Raw genomic sequence first — 18402 nt, 5'->3', positions numbered from 1 at the left:
GAGGAATAGGCTTATGGTAGGGGAGACCTTCAGCATGACACTGAGAGGAAGGTAAATAACAGGAAACAGGGACACGCCGCATACTCTGGCATGTGCGCGCAGGTCCACACGGACGCATGCGCAGATCCTGGACTGGCGTGCAGGCAGTCACGCTCAGGGCTTGTGTGGTGCACGTCCAGGTGCAAAGCCCAGTACCACACAATCACAGATCCACAAGCAGAAATACCTCCAACCACGCTTTCAGGGGAATTTGAGACAGGTCCATGAAGAGACAAAAAGGGGCATGAAATCATCGCCCGTCTGTGGGGCTTTTATTAGGTGGAGGGAGGGGTTATCAACACCGTGGGGGAGGGCGCCCCCTACTGGACCGAACAGCTGTAACACCCCCCACCCCCCCGCCTCCCCCAAGCCTGGCCATCTAAACGTGCTCGCAGCTCCCCCGCACCTGCTCCTACCTCCTAGCGAGCCATCCACACACCTCGCACGCCTGCCACACTCTGGATAAGCCCCCAGCCAGGCTGCATAACTCTGGGTTGTCTTCAAAACGTGTAAAATCTTTGATCATCATTTGTTTAAACTGTATAAATAATCCACCCGGTTTTAATAGGATTTTTCTATGAATCGGCAACAAAGCATGAAATGTGATATTTTCACCATGAGTAGTTGGGAAATTAGTCACCTCTGTCCATGGCTCTCTGCTGGCTGGAGACCCCCATTCTGTCTGGTCCCTCCCTCCCCTCCACGTCAGACTGTCCTGGGCCCTTCAAATGCTACCCTCTCAGCTCCCGCATATTGGGGGGTAGTGGGGAACTCTATGGCACTGCTCTGAGGAGCCCTTGCTGGTCGACTCCGGCTCTGAGAGCAGAGGCAAGGCTGCCTTGGGGCTCTATTTCCCAGACTCCTCATCTGCCACCAGGGCCCCACCGTGGGCTCCAGTGCACATTGGCGTGGGGTTTCAGGATGGGCAGTGGGCTGTAGGAGAGTTATTTGGGACAAAATGCTGGTATGAGACAGAGAGCTGGGGTCGTTCACCGTCTCCCCCAATCACCCAAAGTGTTTCCACACTTGCCTACGCCCAGGCTGTTACACACCTGTTTGCTGTTACACACTCACAAAGGCAAGACCTACAGGCAACCTCGGGAGGCCGGGCCTGTCTTCTGGGGCTGACAAGTTGCCCACCCGCTCTGGGAACAGAAGAGGCTGAGTCTGTCGGAAGAGCCACTGTTGGTAACAGGGAAGGGGGGTGGGGGTCAGATCTGGGTAAGTGGGGGATGGGAGCATCAGAGCTGAGCTTCAGAGATGGGAGCCAGACAGGAATCAGAGATCAGGCCAGGAACCAGGGAGGGGGAGTGAAACGGAAGAGGCAGCGGGACGGTGGAGACTGCCCGAATATGCCAGAGAGCCTTTTAGTCCCACTCCCAAATGACTCCTGACCCCAGCCCCCACCACCAAGTACAGCAATCCCAAAGCAGCCCTCCTCTGCCTTGGTGCCACATTGAGAAAAGCCAGCAGCCAACACCAGGGACCAAGGGCCTACAGAGCAGTCACCCAGGGCCTAAAGCGAGTCACCCAGCCAGGCCTTGGGCCTCCCAGGTCTCAGGCCACAGCCTGGTGGGGCTCAGCCACAGACCTGGGCACAGCCATGGGGGAGGGCCCTGTGGGGGTCCCCTGCCCCCGTGCTGCACGACAGTCCACGTGCTCCAAGCTGAGCAGGGCCCCCTTCCTTTCTGCCCCCTGCCCCTGGCCTGAGATGAATAAAACTCAGGGGGTGGGGGGAGCTATTCATGGAACGAGAGAATGTGTGAGCCGCCCAACGGCCCCCTCTCATTAGGGGACCCCCGTCAGGTGGCGCTCATTAACTTCAAGTTGTCTCTTGTTTTAAAACTCGGGTGAGGGGGGCAGGGTGGAGGGGCACATTGTCTGGCTGCTGCCCCAGAGAGATTAGGCGCCCAGGAGGAGGGGGCAGGCAAAGGCCCTTTAATTAGTTACTTTCAAAGGTTCCCTGTCCCCTTTCTCTCGGGTCCCCCTCCTGCCCCCGGCTGGGCCCAGCTTCGAGGGGGGCGGTCTTTTCTGCTTGGCAGAGCCGCCTGGTCACTCAGCTTAAATCCGCAGCCTTTGTTCCGGCCTGGACAATGGGCCCAGCACATCAGCCACGGAGGCCACAGAAGAAGCAGGGCCTTCTTCTGTAAGCCTGGAGCCAGTGGAGAGGGGAGCACCCTGGCTCAGGGTGCAGCTTGGGGTTCCAGACAGGGGTCTGGGCACCAGGGGCCTTTCTGGGCTAAGAAGACAAGGGGACACACACACACGCACACACTCACCCCAACAAGACCTAGCTCTAGCAGAGGAAAATGTTGGGGCAGACCTTATGTCAGGAACTCTTGCACACAGAAGTTTCTAGGGGAGACACCTAGAAGCTAGCTCAAGGATGGGCTTCCCCTACCCTCTAGATAGCTGAAAAAACACGGTTTTAGAATCCAGCAGATCTGAGTCAATCCCAATCTTGGCTCTGCTGCTCATTAACAAGTAATTCGTTTCTCAAGCCTCAGTTCCCCTCATCTTTAAAATGGGGGAAATAGTGCCTGTTTCTTGGGTCATGAGGATTAGATTCCTTAACTGGATAAAAGTGTCTAGCACCGTGCCTGGCAAACAGGAAGCCCTCAGCATGAGGCCTTGTATGGTTCCCACAGCCAGAGCTGAGCCCCCAGCCCCCACCACTGGGCCGCAGGCTCAGCCAACCCTTTCCCTTGGCGGGTGCTTGCTGGGGACACACATGGGTTCACTGCCTTGCAGACAAAGTGCTGGTGTTTGCATGTAGGGAAACACTCGGAAGTCAGTGAGTATGTGGACAGGAATGAAGAGGAAGGAGGGTCCCAGATTGGGGGTGATGGGGTGAGGGAGGCCAGCAAACAATGCGTAAGCAGGAACAGGAGGAGGAAAGGGAGAGTGGGCCAGCCTGGGGAGTGTGTGTGTGGGGGGGTGATTCGCAGATCCTGGGGCGTGGTCTTGGGGGGATGAGTTGAGAGGCTGAGTTGCAGGAAGAGTCGGTGATTTCCCTGGGTCAGCAGATTAATGGTACTAACGAAGTTTCCAAGAGCGTGGTGAGTTGGGGGGCCGGGGGCGCCCATGTGGAAAGGCACATGACTGGGGATTGATCAGGCTGAAGATGAAACAGAGAAAGCTTCCAGGGCAGGAGAGGTAGGAAACGCCAAAACCAATTACTCCCCAACCCGTCTGGCCTCCGGATCCCTCCCCCAGGGAGGAGGGAAGGGGCTGTGACCTCTCTCTGTGGGTGCCTGCACTCCAGGCGCGCGCACACACAGGCCGCTCACGCGGGTAAGCGTGCGCCCCGGGGAAGGCCCATGCGTGGAAGCGAGTAGGCCCGGATGCGATGATGGGTCACGTGTTGGTCTGTGCACTCTTCCCCTTGTGTGGGGGTCACTTGACTTCTCCCAGGTGTCCCCTGTCACGGATGACTCCTCTTAGGTGTCCCTCCATCCTACCTCAGTGCCCCATGCGACAAGTGCATGCGTCCCCAGGAGGAGTCGGGCCCACGGTGGCAGCAGAAATGGAGGGCATTGCTGTGAATCATCTTCATTCAGTTTGGGCCTTGAGTCGCACCTCCACTAATTGGCTATTTTGGGCTCACTCCTGGTTTCCAATCAGAGGCAACCCTGGATTACCATTTAGGTGGCTGATTCCCCTTGTAGATAATTGACAACTTAGCCTCTGGTTAATGGGAGTGTACCCCACTTGGGGAAAACCCACCCTTCCAGAAGGAATCAATTACACACAGGTTCCTTTTAATAGCCCCTGATGTTTGTTGAATGAATAAGTGTGACAGATTGGGCAGCCCTCTCCAGCTTCAAGAATTCACAAAGGATATCAAAGAACTAGATCAAAGGGCAAGCAAACATCTCCTACAGGACCTAAAGAAGCCCTTAGTTAAAATTCAACAGTTAAGAGGTGATTAGACATAAGATAAGGGCCCTTCAAACTCCTAACACGAACCCAATAGCAGTCCACCTTGGGGGTCTTGAGGGGAGATGGCAGTGGGGGAGGGGGAGAGAGGAGGCACGAGGAGGCCTGGATGCCGCCTCTTGCCCCTGGAGGGAGAGCTCCCTTCTGAGCAGTGTGTCGGGTTGTGCAGTGTTTGCACCTCCAGATTCAGGACAGAATTTGTGTTTCATGCCATATGCTGAGTCGTGTTATTATAGTTATTAGCAATTATGTTTTATCATAAAATCACTTTTCCTTTAAATATGTGAGTAAAAAAATATCAGCTGTTCTTAGAGTAAGTTCTAGCCAATCTATTCCTCTCGGAAATTACTTCTAGTTTTGGAATGCATGCCAACAGGCAAACAGGCCAGGGGCCCTGGACGTTTGCCCCGGTGCGTGTTGGAAGCCCAGCCATTCCACGTGGGGAGCAGCCACCACACCGCCGGACCCAGATGGTTGGGGGTGTGCACGTCTGCTGCAAAGGTGCTGTAGTCAGTGCCCCCACCCCGGGCCCAGGCCTGCCCCCTCCCCCAGGCCTGCCCCCTCCCCCAACCTCCAACCCAGTGACCGCTTTCCTGAGGCTATCACTGGGTTCCTGACCCCAAGATGCCTCCCCCTGCCCCATGCCCCCCCATCCCCACCTTGTGCCCCTGCTGCAATGTCTACGAAGGAGACCGGCTCCTCTTGGGGCCTGCAAGCTTTTGTTAGCGTTATGTGAGCCGCTAGTAACAAGGGCCCTGAAACCCAACTCGACCAAACTCATAAAAGGGGTCACTGTCTCTTTAATTAAAGTTCCCTGTTTGGAGGTTAAAGACAAACCCGTTTGATGGTGCAGGTGTGTGGAGGGGGTTGGGGGAAGAGGGCTGGAGGGGGCTGGAGGGAAATGCAACTCTATCCTTGGAGGGGAGCAGGGAGGGGACTCACCAGGGACAGACTGGCTGACCATGGAAAGCCTGACGGGGGGCCCGAAGGGTCCCCAGTGTGGTAAGGGTCACAAGGGGAGAAACCAGCGAGGAACAAGGAGGCCAGGGGCCAGTGCAGCCAGCTCTGACAGCCCTGTACACATGCCTTGCTCAGGCGGCCTGCCCCCTGATCCCCGCCACTGTCATGCCTAAGGACTGCTCCCCTTGTCCACTCCTTAATTCCCCTTTTCCACCCCAAGAGTTCTCCCCTAAAAGAGGACTCAGGGCTTAATCCCATCTCCACATAGAAGTGACTTCATCACAGTTTAACATAAAAAGATCAGCTGGTATCGACCTGTAATTTGGACCCACGCCACGCTATTGGCAGGAAGACAGAATAAGTTAGGGTGGCCATGTTTCAAAAATTCTCTGTGTGCACTCAATCACGGCCCAGGGAAGGCGGGCGGGTGCGTAATAACCCAGCCGCGCTCTCCATTTCCCCTGTAGATCAATGCTAATACCAGGAGGCCCCGGAAGATGGATGGAACCGACAGGAACCTTGAAATCCCTACACGGGGCTGGTGCCTCAACCGATAAAGGATTTCGCTGCTGCTGGGGCGGGGACACAGAAACCCTAAGGGCCACGGGAGACAGTCTGGTGGGGGCAAGGCGGTGGGGAAGAGGGAGCAGCCTCTTTTTCACACACACACACACACACACACACACACACACACACACACACTCGAGTCCTCACTGACACCCACAGTCACTCACGCAGCCTCTGACTGATGCACGCTTCCAAGTCACTGACATGCACGTCAATGGCTGGCACACACAATCACTCACACTCTCCAGCCCTCAGCACCAACACCTCCCCGAGAGGCCTGGATTCCAAGCGGTCACTCACACAGGTCCTAGGACACATTATGCACACACAGACACAAACATGCACACAAACTCAAACCTCCACACCAGAATCATGGTCTCTGACACAGACGCTCACTTGACACATTGAGATGCAGACATGCCCCCCACGCACTGGCATCTACATGCTGCTGTGGGGAAGAATAAAGATACATGTGCCCGCACCCATATTTATGTCCCTGCCTTTCCTTTCTTCCTTTCCACCCCATCCCTTCTCCCCCTTGCCTTCTGATTCTGTTCAGAAACTTGCTGGCTGGAGATCCGTCGGGGAGCTTCCCAGGACCCACTGGAAGTAAATCACTGAGAAGTACACCAGACGCACAGCCCTGGAGACACCCAGATGAGAATCCGTACACATACTGGCTGGAAGGTAGGAGACCTGGGTCGCAGGGACAGCTCAGCCACAGACTCGCTTACATGGCCTTGAGGAAGCCCCTGGCTCTTTCTGGGCCTCTATTTCCTTATCTATAAAACAAGGGGTTGGACTGGGAGATTTCTAAGTCCCCTTCCAGGTCTGAACGACTGTCTGTGGCAAATACAAGTCCTTTTGCGCGTTGTGTGTGCACACACACACGGGCAGTCCCAAGCAAGTGCACGCACCCCGGCTTTTGAGCACCGGGTGGCCTGAAGCCACACCCACAATGACATGTAGGATCACACCCGCAGATGCTGCTCTTCCCAACAAGGGTGCCTGCAGCAGGGACAGCAGCTCCTCATCCTTCCCTAAGCTGGATGTCAGGGAGCTTCAGAGCCCACTTTTCTGTGAGCGAAGAATTGGGGACAGAGCAGGGAGATGAAGCATTGCTGTGAGTTTAAGGCAGGAGGTGTGGGAGGGCAAGGGTTGGGACCTGCAGAGGGGATAGAGAGAAAAGCACAGTGTCAGCTGCCAAGACTGCCCCCCATCTGCCCACCCCTTTCTGGCAGCTGATTTTTCTTCTGAGCTCAGCCCCAGTACAGGAGCCCTTTCCATGGCCTCACACTGACATCTTGTGGCCATTGCTAGGATTGCAGGCATCGCAAGGGGGGCATTGGGTCCCCTGCGGAGAAATACAGCTCTACCAATCGCCTAGCCAGTACTTGGTGGGACAGTGGGTCTGATCCCTGGGTGTCCTGTCCTAGGCTCAGCAACCAGGAAAGGCACAGGAGACTGACATGTACCTTGAGCAGGGGCCGGTGTAAGGACAGGGGACTGCTTTGGGAAAAAGCTTCTTTTGATGACGAAAGGGACTGGAGAAAAATGAACACTCAGGGGAGTTCTAGTCTGTGGAGGTGACATAGCCCTGTCACCCTGCAGCCCCAGTCTGAGGCAGGGAAACGACCCCGACCCAGGAGCTGCAGTTCAAGGGAGGAGATGCAACATTTCCCCAGGGATCCCCCACCTGAAGGAAGAGACTCAGCCCTGGACTCGTGCAAGCAGTCTAACAGCGAGCGTCTGGCTCCCCTCGCAGGGAGACTAAGCCTTTAGGAGGTGAGACATGGCTCCCTATGGGAGCCTCTAATCTTGAGGGGAAAACCCCAGCATCATCAGGGATACCAAGCCTAGCTGAGGAGGATGCAATGTGGGGGTTCTGAAGCCTCCCCATCCCAGCCTCCCATGTCTGGAAGTCTGAAAGGAACATGATTTCTGTGTCTGCATTAGCAGAGCATTGAGGGTTGAGAAAGAAGAGGGTTGAGGAAGAAGTAGGGGGTACCTTGGCTCCAGAGCCAGCCTCATCCATTCTGAAGAGGCCTGGTGAAGGGGGGCGGGGAGAGCCACATTTCCCAGATCCTCCAAGAAATAGCCGTGACCGAAGTCCCAAGGCTGTCTCAAGGCTTCTCTGGATCAGTTCCTCTAGGCGGAGTCTCCTGTCACTTCTGGAGACAGGCTCTAAGCACCCAGAGATGGCAGATCACACACACACAAGGCAGAAGCCATGGGTTCTCAGCCCAGAGCCAGGGAACCCTGGAGGTCCTAGGCTGATGACTTTGTTATAAATTAGACACTCATTAAGAGAAGGTTGAGAAGGGCTCAGTAACAGCTTTCGGGGCCCATCTTTTCGATTTCTTGTTCAGTTTGTTTATTGCGATTGTTCCTGTCTCATAAGCTTATTGCAAAACCAATAAAAATGATCTATTCAGAGAGGGGAGCTGCTCTTTTGACTAGTAAGCTGCCGCTTAGTCCTGGGCCCCACCCCTCCCCCTCCCGGTGGCTGCAGCCCCAGCCTGGTTGACCAGCTGTCTCCTGCCGCGGGGTCAGCAGAGGGTGCCAGATTCTTGCTCACCAGAAACCGTGTCCACCTGCCATGCAGCCACCCTAGGCCGGCCTCAGGCCTCCAACCTGGCCCCATCACTTCAATGACTGCTATACCCCAGCCCTCCAGCTTACCAGGTCTGAGCAGGGCACATGTCGGGGTTCAGATATGAGGGGATGAGAGGTCAAGATGGGGACCCGGGGACAATCGCTGGAGCCTGGAATTTCAGGTGGGATTTTGGCTCGGTTTCCCCTCCATGCCTCAGTGAAACTGCATGCTTAACATGGGGTTCTTTACCCTGACGTAGCCCTGAGGGCTGGTGAATGGAGCAGAGGAAGCTCCAAAGGTTCCCTAGAATCAGAAGTCCTGCCCTTGACCTTGATGACAGAACAGAGTCCCCTGGCCTCTTGCACATCCAGAACCCTGTCACAGTTGGGTCCAGAGGCCCAGGAACCCCTCTTCTCAGGGAGCTGGCTCTCATCCCCATCCCTGTTCCGTCAATGACATCAGTTCCGGTTAGTGACTATGATGTTTGAGACATCATGGATTTCCTTATGGCACTAGGTTTCAGAGACTTTCAGATGATCGTTGTGGGGAGCACAGGGTTGAGGGGAGTCAGAGAGAAGCCAACAGACTCCTTACTGACCGTATAGAATTTGAGTGTCAGAGCCCGGAAGGACTTCAGAGATCATTCTGTCCAACTCCTTCAAGTCTGGGATACAGAATCACAGTCAGAGACGTGAAGTGACTTGGCCAAAGCCCCACAGCCACAGAGTGACAGAGCTGGGACTGGAATTCAAAGTGACAGACCCTGGCACCATTGTCTTGTGTCTTTCTTTGTTTATCTGGCTCATGTCAGGGAGCTCTGCCTCCCTCATGCGTCAGTCCAATGCAGGTACCAGTCTACCCTCCCCACCCTCACTCTCTAATAACAGGCAAGTTCTCTCTAAAGCAAAGTCAGTGTCTTTCCTCAATGCCCTGGCTCTGCCTGAGGGCCCGAAGGAGGGGAGGAACCTTGCACAGAGGCCTTTGGAGTTTCTCCGTCATTCCAAAGAGATAGCATCAATTGACTCTTCCTTCATCTGTTTATTTTGGACGGGAGAAGAAGACGCGAAGGCAGGTAGGAAAGAGCAAAAGATTTCAGGACGCAGAGCACCTCAAGGACTTGGCACATCTTCAGAGAGGCACATCAACATTCTTCCTTGATCGCCTTGTGTTTGTTTAACACTCAATGGAACAGTTACTGTATGTCAGGCACCGTTCTAAGTGCTTTAAATATCAATTTATTAATTTAATATACATCATATATTAATTTAATGAATACTCTTAGTAACCTTATGAGGTGGGTATTATTTTTAGCTCCACTTTACAGAAGAGGAAACTAAGTCACAGAGAGGCAAGCAGCTTGCCCAAGTCCTCACAACTAGGCAGCAGCGACATCACCATTCACAGCCAAACAATCTGGCTCTTATCACGGTACGTACCACGCTATGTACCTTCTCTTTACAGAAGCCCCAGCCCAAGGGCAGCTGGGGCCCCGGTGACCTGAGGAGGAAGGAAGACGCTGAACGTTCAGAAGGGACAAGACGTCCCTGGGGTCCAGGGCAGTATCCCCTCAAGTCTATCTCTTGCTACCCCCCATCCCGGCCACCTCTTCCATTAGCTTGCTTGAAGGCCTATGTTTTATGGTTGGGGTGGCCAAAGGAAGTGTAGACAGCTGAGACCCTGTGTCCCTCCCACACCAGCCCCATTATGGGGGGCCTTCTGCTGGAATCTGGAAGCCGGGGCTCCGGGCGTGGTGCCATGTACCCACCGCCCAGTTGCTCCCCGAGCCTCCTCCCTCCCACACAGCCGCCTGCACTGACATCTCTGAGAGGGCCTTTGATTAAAGAGACAAGTGACTTTGCCCATTCTATTGATCAGAATAAATTACTAGGAACTAATTTATGGGCCTCCCCGCAGCCGATGACATGGTGGATTGTGCGCTATTGGTCAGTAAATTGGATTGTCAGGCTAGATTATTGGTTCGTATACAGTTATCTCTCATAGCAATAGCAGGCGGCCCAGGTAGAGGAGCAAAATCCTTTCTCTGCTGCCAGATGCCAGGATGTCATGAGGCCTTCTTGAGGTCTGGAGGGGAGGGGCCGGGAGCGAAGAGGGGGAGAGGCAAAGGGAGGCAAGGCGAGGCCTCTGTGCAGGATGCTTATTAATTAGTGTGGCATCGCAGCAGTGAAAGAACATTAGTGTGGAATCGTCTGCAGAGCGATGGGGAAGTGACATGGTGGGCCTCCTCCCGATTCTCCAGCTATGGCGCTGCTGGGTAGAGGCAGGGAGGGGGTTGATGAGCAGATGGGGGGGAGACAGAGGCTGGAGGGGGATAAGAGGCCAAGAGGAGGGGAAGGGAGAGGAGAGGCCGCATGTGCTGGGAGTTGCAAGCAGAGCAGGTCTCCTGAGTGCCAGAGTCGCTGAGCCCCACGCGGGGGAAATGGAGCTGCCGTTCTGCTCCGTACATCACAGCCAACAATGAAAAGTTCTAGAGCTGGGATTTCTCAGGCAATTTGGCCAGTGATGCATGGGGCAGTAGATCCTCGCGCACTCTTCCGTGCTTCTGCCAAGCCAGCAATAACAAAAACTTATTTTTTGCCAGGGAAACGGATATGAGTCAGGCAACCCATCAGGAGTAAGGGGGGCTCTACCACGCTGCTGCGATTTGTACCGCTCGGCTGTTTCCCCGAGCTCTAAAGACCTGCCAGGAGGTGACAAAGGCGAGACAATTTCGAGTTCACAGTCCTGTGTCCTCGAAGCATAACAGCACGCCATAGATGGGGACTTTCAGGGGCTGTGGGTTGCAAAGTCAGCGGTCTTTTCCCCCAAGTCCACTGAGGAGGGGGGAGAAGGGGCGAGCAAGAGGAGAGGGACAGAGAGCTGAGGCCCTGGAGAAATGTGAAGCCCTTCCCCTCGCTGGGCATTCCCAGGACAGACTCCCCAACAACTCCTTCCTCACGCAGGGCATGGTGGGAAGGGGGCAGGGGGGGCAGTGTTGGGGTGCCAAGCTGGCTCCGGGGATGGGATCACAGACATCCCGAGTGAAAGGCTGCGTGCCCCCTGCCACAGGCTGCCAGGGTGTTTGTCACCCACACAGCCCCTGGGGTCATGCCATCGCTGAAGGGGCGGGTCTGGAAAACCCATTTGATCCTGTTCTTGCACTCTGGCTATTGAGGTGTAAGCCCTGAGGAGGTCTGCACTTTCTCTGAGGCTCGATCAGGAACACAGATAACCTGTTCTCTGGGCTGCAGGCCTCCGGGGAAAGGCGCGGATGGTGGACGACACAGCAAGCTGTTCGGACTCCAGCTATCACTCATCTGACACTGCCGGTAACCCCGCGAGTAAACACCCGCTGGCAGGGACCCAGAGCCTCTGGCTCGCTTGAGTTGCCACTGAGAACAACAGCAAGGAGGTCTCATCAGTGTCGCAAATACACGCAGATCACCCCCCACCCTCACCCAGTGCCGCTTAGCAGATGGGCGTGCTGATGGAGGGCCTCGGGAACGGCCTAGACCGTGAACTCAAAATATTCTGCACATTCCACAAGATAAAGAGCAGAGGCTTAAAAAGTGAAAAACCCCTTCCCCCAGCCTCTGGCTGCTTTTCGTGCCTACCCCTGGTCCCTTTGCTCTCCCTGTGTTAAACTGCGGCCTTTGGCCATCTCTGCAAGAGTTTTCCTTCTGGCCACTCTACCTTCTGCCCTCCACTGATAAATACGAAATTAAAAGGAGGAAGACCCTCAAAGCAGAGGAAACAGGGCGGGGTCCAGACTCTGAAGCCCCAAAGTAGTGCCCCCCCCCTTGTCGGACACTGCTCTGCCCTGGCTTCCATTCAGCAAGTATGTGGAAGCGAAAGCACAGCCCCCAGAGTCCTCGAGCCTCAAAGATGGAAAAGTTTGCAAAGCTTGGAAAAAGAAAAGTGGGCCTGCTAGTCGGTCTATAAATTAGAGACTCATTAAGGAGAGGCGGGAAGGGCTTTGGGGGCCTGTGCCTTTCGATTTCTTGTTGAGCTAGTTTATTGCTATTGTTTCTATTTCATACGTTTATTGCAAAACCAATAAAAATTATCTATTAAGAGCAGGAAACTCATCTTTTGACTTGTTGGTTGAGGTTTCTACAGAATAACCTTTAACTGGTCCAGCATGTCTGCAGGACAGGAGCAGGCCCGCAGAGATAACTCCAGAGGTCAACCAGGCGGAGAGTAGGTATGCCCAGTCCTGCGGGGAGGGGACAATCTCCCTCCAGAACCCGCGAAGAGCAGAGGTTATGACTCTAACCAGCGGGCAACCATACTCTATTTCGTTCACCCCGCATTTAAAATTTTTAAATTTGTTGAAAGCATCTAAATTTGAGACTTTCCACCAAAATATGCCAATATCTGGCTTCTCTTTAAATATGGGGAGATCATACCGGGCCTCATTCTCAGCTGGAAACAACAGACACTGTCTTCTCTTCACAGGCTCACGGCCTTCTGTCCCCCGACCCAGCTGCTCGGCCAACTCACTTATGTTTATATTACCTGCCTGACCCCCAAGATCATGTCAGTCTGCAACTCCTACCTTAGAGGAGGACTAGGTTGGAAGAGGGACAGCTAAACGTTTCATTTACAGAACTGCTCTTGAAATAAAATTTTATAAGAATGTTTCCAAATCAGACTGATAAAATTTCTCCTCCAAGATCCCCCAAAGGCAGGCCTGGGTCTTGTCCGGGCTGAATGGGAAGGGAGTTAACAAGTGTCACATGCCTACGTGCCTAGCCCTAACCCTTCTAGCTTTCTGGGCATCGTCCCCATTTCACCAACGGGGAAATTCAAGCTGGGAGATGGTCAGTGATGTGCCTCAGGGCAAAGGATAATATACCCCTCAGCTGAAGAACACCAGCCCTAGAAGAACTCAGTAACAATCTCTCTGGTTTTGAAGAAAGAACAGAAGGTCCCCACTGTTCTCTCAGGCCTGGAGAGGTTGTCCTAAGGGAAGAAGATTCACAACCGATTGAGGGAAAACCCACCCAACTGTGGCTCAAGTTAGAACTTGCCTCCAGAGTTACCAACACCCCTAAATCTAGTGAAAGGGAACCACAGGGTCTTTAATAATCACTCTGTCAGGTCACGGGATGGTGACTAATGGGCCTACAGGAGGAGACGGTGAAAAACACTCTAGGAAATAAATTTGGGTGATTAAATTTCAAGGCAGTTCATGGAACAGCAACCCGAGGCCTAAACTAAGCCATCAAGTTACCAAGAGAATCAAGATTTCAATTTAACCACTGCTGCCCAAGAACCAATCCTGAGTCTGCGAAATAGTGGGTTCAGAGAAGACACCCCCCCCCCCAAAACTCTGAGTGGCTCTGACATCTTCCCAACTCCAGCCCTTCCTTCCAAAGGGCCAGCCAGCATTAAGTCAAGGAAATCGTTGTCTTTCTCTGGTGATTACATAACTCTGAGTCTTTAAGTAAAAAGTCATTGCTCACTCACATCAGGGAGATGGGGGTGGGGAGGGCCTCCAATCAGATGTAGGCTAGAGCCGTGCACAAATGTCTAAGAGACTCTCGGTTTACTAAACTAACAGAAGAGGCCCAAATCCCTCCAGTTCTCTGCTATTTCAATTGAATGCCAAGTCCCCTGATTGGATCTCAGGCCCAAACAGTCATGGTCTGGTGTCTGGGGCATAATCCCCCCCTGGCTGAATCCCACCCAAGGTGCTGTTGAGGTTTGCAGGTGAATACGACCTGGGCTCTAAGGTAAGAGCCCCGGGTCTGATTCCCTGTCAGATATTGTCCGTGCCCGTTGGTTCTAGTCCCCAGGGCATCACTCTCACTTGTTTGTTTCTTTTTGAGAAAAGCCAGGGTGGGGAGAGTTGGAGCTGGGAAGCCCCCCCCCCCCCCCCCCCCGTGATCGAGGAGCCCGGGGTGGGAGGGGGGAGAGCTTAGCAACTGCAGCTGCTCCCATGGCTCTCTCTTTCGCAATCCCTTCCTCTCTGTCGGGGCTTCACCTCCCCCTGCCCTGGCTTCACCAGCTGTTTCCTGCAAATCCAGCTGAGACAGCTGCTGGCCCACCATGCTAAATTTCCAGAGTCCCTGGAACCCCTTGACTCTCTTGGCCCAAATGTGGGCAAATCCCAGGCGTCCAGACAAGGCTGAGATTGTTCAAAAAGCACTTCGCTAGGAAACTGGGGGGAAAGCCAAAAAAGTAAATTACAAAAGCAGAGAAACCGACAGCTTTCGAGAGCGCAGATTCCTTCTCCCAGAATGACTCAAGTCTAGTCCCAGGAAAGTTTGTTGCAGGACTAGGTGAATAAGAAGGGAGGGAGGGAGGCAGGAAAGGAGGGAAGGAAGGCTCCAGCTTGCTGGACACCCCCACCGCTTTGCTCCTCACTCCTCAATTCTGGAAGGCTTGGTTACAAAACAAAGATGCTCACACTCTAGCCAGAGACAGAGGTTAACGCCATCGCCGTGCCCGACGGAGCTCTAAGTTTTTCGACATTCTGCCATCCAGGCCCCTGGCTTGAGCCAGTCCCTGGATCGGGGCTATGCCGCCAGCCTGTGTTGCCCTTTGGTGGGGGCTCCTTACCAGGACCCCCAGACAAGGAAGGCACTCCTCTGTCGCCTTCCTCTTACACAGGCTCCAGGCTGCCCTTAGAGAGCTCAATGAACGCCTTCTACTTTTCCTTAAAGTTAAGAGCTTGGTGTCTGGGCCTCTTGGGTTGCTAGCTGACTGGCAAGATGGCATTGGAGTCACTACACCAGAAGCCTTTCTCCTCTGAGCTCCTAACCCTGGCAATTCTCTCAGGTATACTGTCCTACCCCATTCGGATGCCTACCCAGCCCAGAGGACCTTCCTGCATCCTAATACTACAGGGGAGTTAAAAAGCACAAATGTTTACCCACTGTCAATAAGAATGTCGAAGCTCTTCTCTCAGAGCACCTCCAGAAGAGGTAAGGCATATGATGAATGATGCTTCTGGTTTCTGTTTCTAGATCTTGGCTCAGCAGAGCTCCACTTCTACACATCCCATCGCTTAGATGATATTTCCATCTGGCTGATCCATCAGCACCTCAGTATCCATTATCCAACTCACCCTCAACCGATTTTGTCACCCCACCATTGCCAGGTAGCTGGGATCTATTAGTCCCACCATGGGCTTCACGTTCCAACCCTGGTTCTGTCACCTATTAGCTAGATGACCTCAGTTAAGTCATTTAACCTGAACTGCTTTCTTTCTGTGTAAGGAGGATGAGTGTTTGTAGCGCCCTCTCATGGCTGATGTGAGGAATTGATAAAATAACGTCTGTAAAAGATCGAGCCTTTCGCCTGACATATAGAGAGAATGTTAAAATAGATGTACGTGTAGAAATAGATGTATAGATATGCTCCCTTCCATGTGCAAACTGGTGCCCCATATCAACTCTCCAATACCCTTCAGTGATGCCATCTTTTCCAGAAAAGTCTGCTTCCTCCAAGAGATGCCTGCAGGAGTCTCCTGGATCCATGTGACAGACTGCTCATTATAAATTAATAAATTCACATTCTGGTTTTAGGCATCGGTCTTTCAAGCCTGATTAATATGCTTTTGCTACCAGATAAGGATCTGTTTCTGGTTGCAGATAAAATGAGTTTTCTGAGCCCATGAGGCTGGGGGTCAGATGTTGGACCAGAAAAAAGTCTCCAAGTTAATGGCTGTCCCCTGAGAAACCTCCCAGGAGACAACCTGCTCACCATCCCCAGAACAGCTGGTCACCTCCATATCTGACATCTCCGGCTTTGCTGCCTCGTCTCCCGTTTGGAGTCGTTGTGCTCTGGGGCCGGGGTTCATATATGGTAGGTATTTAGGATGCACTTGTTTTGTCAGTGTGTGGGTGGGTGGACGGTTGAGTAGGTCACCGGGAATTTGTGCCTCTTTGGGAGGCAGGGAAGAAGCAGTGGTGGCCTAGCAACAAGGGAATCTGCCTAGCAACAGGGGCGGGAGGCGGGGCCTGCAGGCATCGCAAGGAATGGCTGACGGGAAGGAGACCTTTCTGGATCTTGTCAAGCTGGGGTCTCAGGCCAAAAAGAGAGAAAGCAGACCCACAGAGATCAGGAGAGAAGCGTGGGAGGCAGGGCAGGAACAGAGTCAGCGTATTTCGAAACTAAACTGGAAAAAGCCTCCTGCCTTTCCCAAAATGTGGTGAAGCAAAGAGCCCTCCCCATCCCCAGGCGGAGTGAGCTGATGCCCCGAAGTGGACAAATTTGAAGAGTGTACTACCTTTTCTGCACTCCAATTTGCAAGAGTATAACAGGATATGCTTTCGCATGTGCTGTCAAGTCTGGAATTTGCTCAACTCAGAACGCCACAACAACCCCTCCCCACCCACCCCCCAAACCCCGGCCCCGGAAAGGATAAAGACCTATATTCACTTAAAATCAATCCAGAGGCAGATTTAGCAACTTTCCAACCCAGTCTGTCTCAGGCAAGGAACCATTAAGAACTCAGCATTGATCTGGCTTGGATCGCTTCCCTCCTTCCCTCCCTTCCACCCATCACAGGACAAGGGCTTGGACATCCCCTCCTGTGAACTTTCAAGACCCTCCCCTGAAGAGAAGAAAAATTGTCATCAGCCTTTGACCTGATTAATAATTAAAACTGCTGAGTCTGAGCTGCCCCTAACAGCGAGGTGCTCCAAGACCCCAGCAAACTTTAACAAATAACCAGCCCGCTCAGGGGAGAGAGGAAGCTTTTTTCACTAGACAAACTGACAATTAGCCGCTATTCAAATCCTCCTCTAGTCTTAGCATATTGGTTCTCCTTTGAAAGTGGCTCGGCATGGGGTAGAATTTTTGGCCTTGAGTTTAGAACTACTGTGCATAAAATCAAAGCAAGGAAGCCAGCAGTTGAGAGAATAGAGGCTATTTGGGGATTAGTGATTTCGGAGTTAGATTTCTAATAACTTGGTGAGTGGTGGGTTAGGAATGTCCTCCAGGAGCATCAGGCAGTCAACACCGTGGGACATGTCCTCACATTGAACTGGAAAGCAGTGAGTCACTACCCTAGAGGGTAGAAAGACAAAATGGCATAAAGTAACTGCAACTCAGCAGCACTGCGTGGTAATCTGCCTTTTGTAACCGCTGCGGGCTGCATCCGGTGCTCGCAGTCTTGGGGATACGTGTGAAACCCCAACTTGGGCTCAAAGTTTTCTCCCCAAAGAGCCACAAATACAGGCACCCCCACATTAGGAACCATTTATGGAGAACAAAGGGAAGAGAGTGGGGGAGAGGGGAGAAAGGAGAAGGAGGGGGCAGGCATTCAAACTGCTCATTTTCCCCTAGGAAGCATAAGGCCCAGCCACTACGGTGGGTGAGCAAAGCAAATTGGTAATGGGTGATCCAGATTGCCTCGCAGAGTCTTGTTTGCTTTCCAGGCACTTACTGAACTTTATAACTCTTTTGGGGGTAAGGCACAAAAACCCAGGGTTTCTTATTGACCAGTGGGGGAGAGGGAGTTCGAGCTGGCTGGTCCAAGTCTGCTGCTTTTCCACAAGACTGTACTGTATTCCGTCAAGAGATTGTTTTCTAAATATATATATATTTTTAAAAGAGGGGAGGAAGCCGGAAAATTGTGATGTGAACAGCAGCTGCAGGCACTTCAAGATTGCAATGGCCTAGCCTAGAAAGCACTGGAAAGCTCCGTTTTTTGGAGATGCAGAAGGCAGAAGACAGAGGTGGGCAGATGGCTGCTCATCCTGGGCACCCGGAAGGGGAGGAGGGCCGTTCTGTGAGGACGAATTCCCTTTTATCCTTTTTTGTTTTAATTGAAATGTAACTTACAAACAGTAAGGTGGATGATTCATAATGTCTGGCTTGGTGGATGAAGATATATATTCATGTGCTCACTAGCCAGATCGAATGTGAAGCATGACCACCACCCTGGGACTTTCCCTTGTGTCCCCTCATGGCCGCTATGCATCCACCTCCCAAAAGTGGCCACCATTCAACCCTATGTCTAGATAAGTTTGGCCAGTTTTCAAACTTCATGTAGATGGGATCATAAAGTATGTGCTTTCTTGTGTTGATATCTGTGAGATCCATCTACAATGTTGTGACTATCAATAGTCCATTCTCTTTCATTGCTGTGTGGTAGTTCGTTGCATAAATATGCCACAATCTACTTATCCATTTTACTCTTGGGACAGTTGGGTTACTTCTGGTTTTTGTCTATGATGTATGAAGCTGCTATGAGAATTTTCGTCCACGTCTTTTGGTAGATGTGCACTCATTTCTGTTGGGTATATACACAAGAGTCCAATTGCTGGGCCATTTACTTATTAAAAACA

The sequence above is a fragment of the Ursus americanus genome, chromosome 6 (genome assembly GCF_024610735.1).
Source record: "Ursus americanus isolate L20-20 chromosome 6, mUrsAme1.1.p, whole genome shotgun sequence".
Classification (NCBI taxonomy): domain Eukaryota; kingdom Metazoa; phylum Chordata; class Mammalia; order Carnivora; family Ursidae; genus Ursus; species Ursus americanus.
This window is presented reverse-complemented; position numbering follows the sequence as displayed.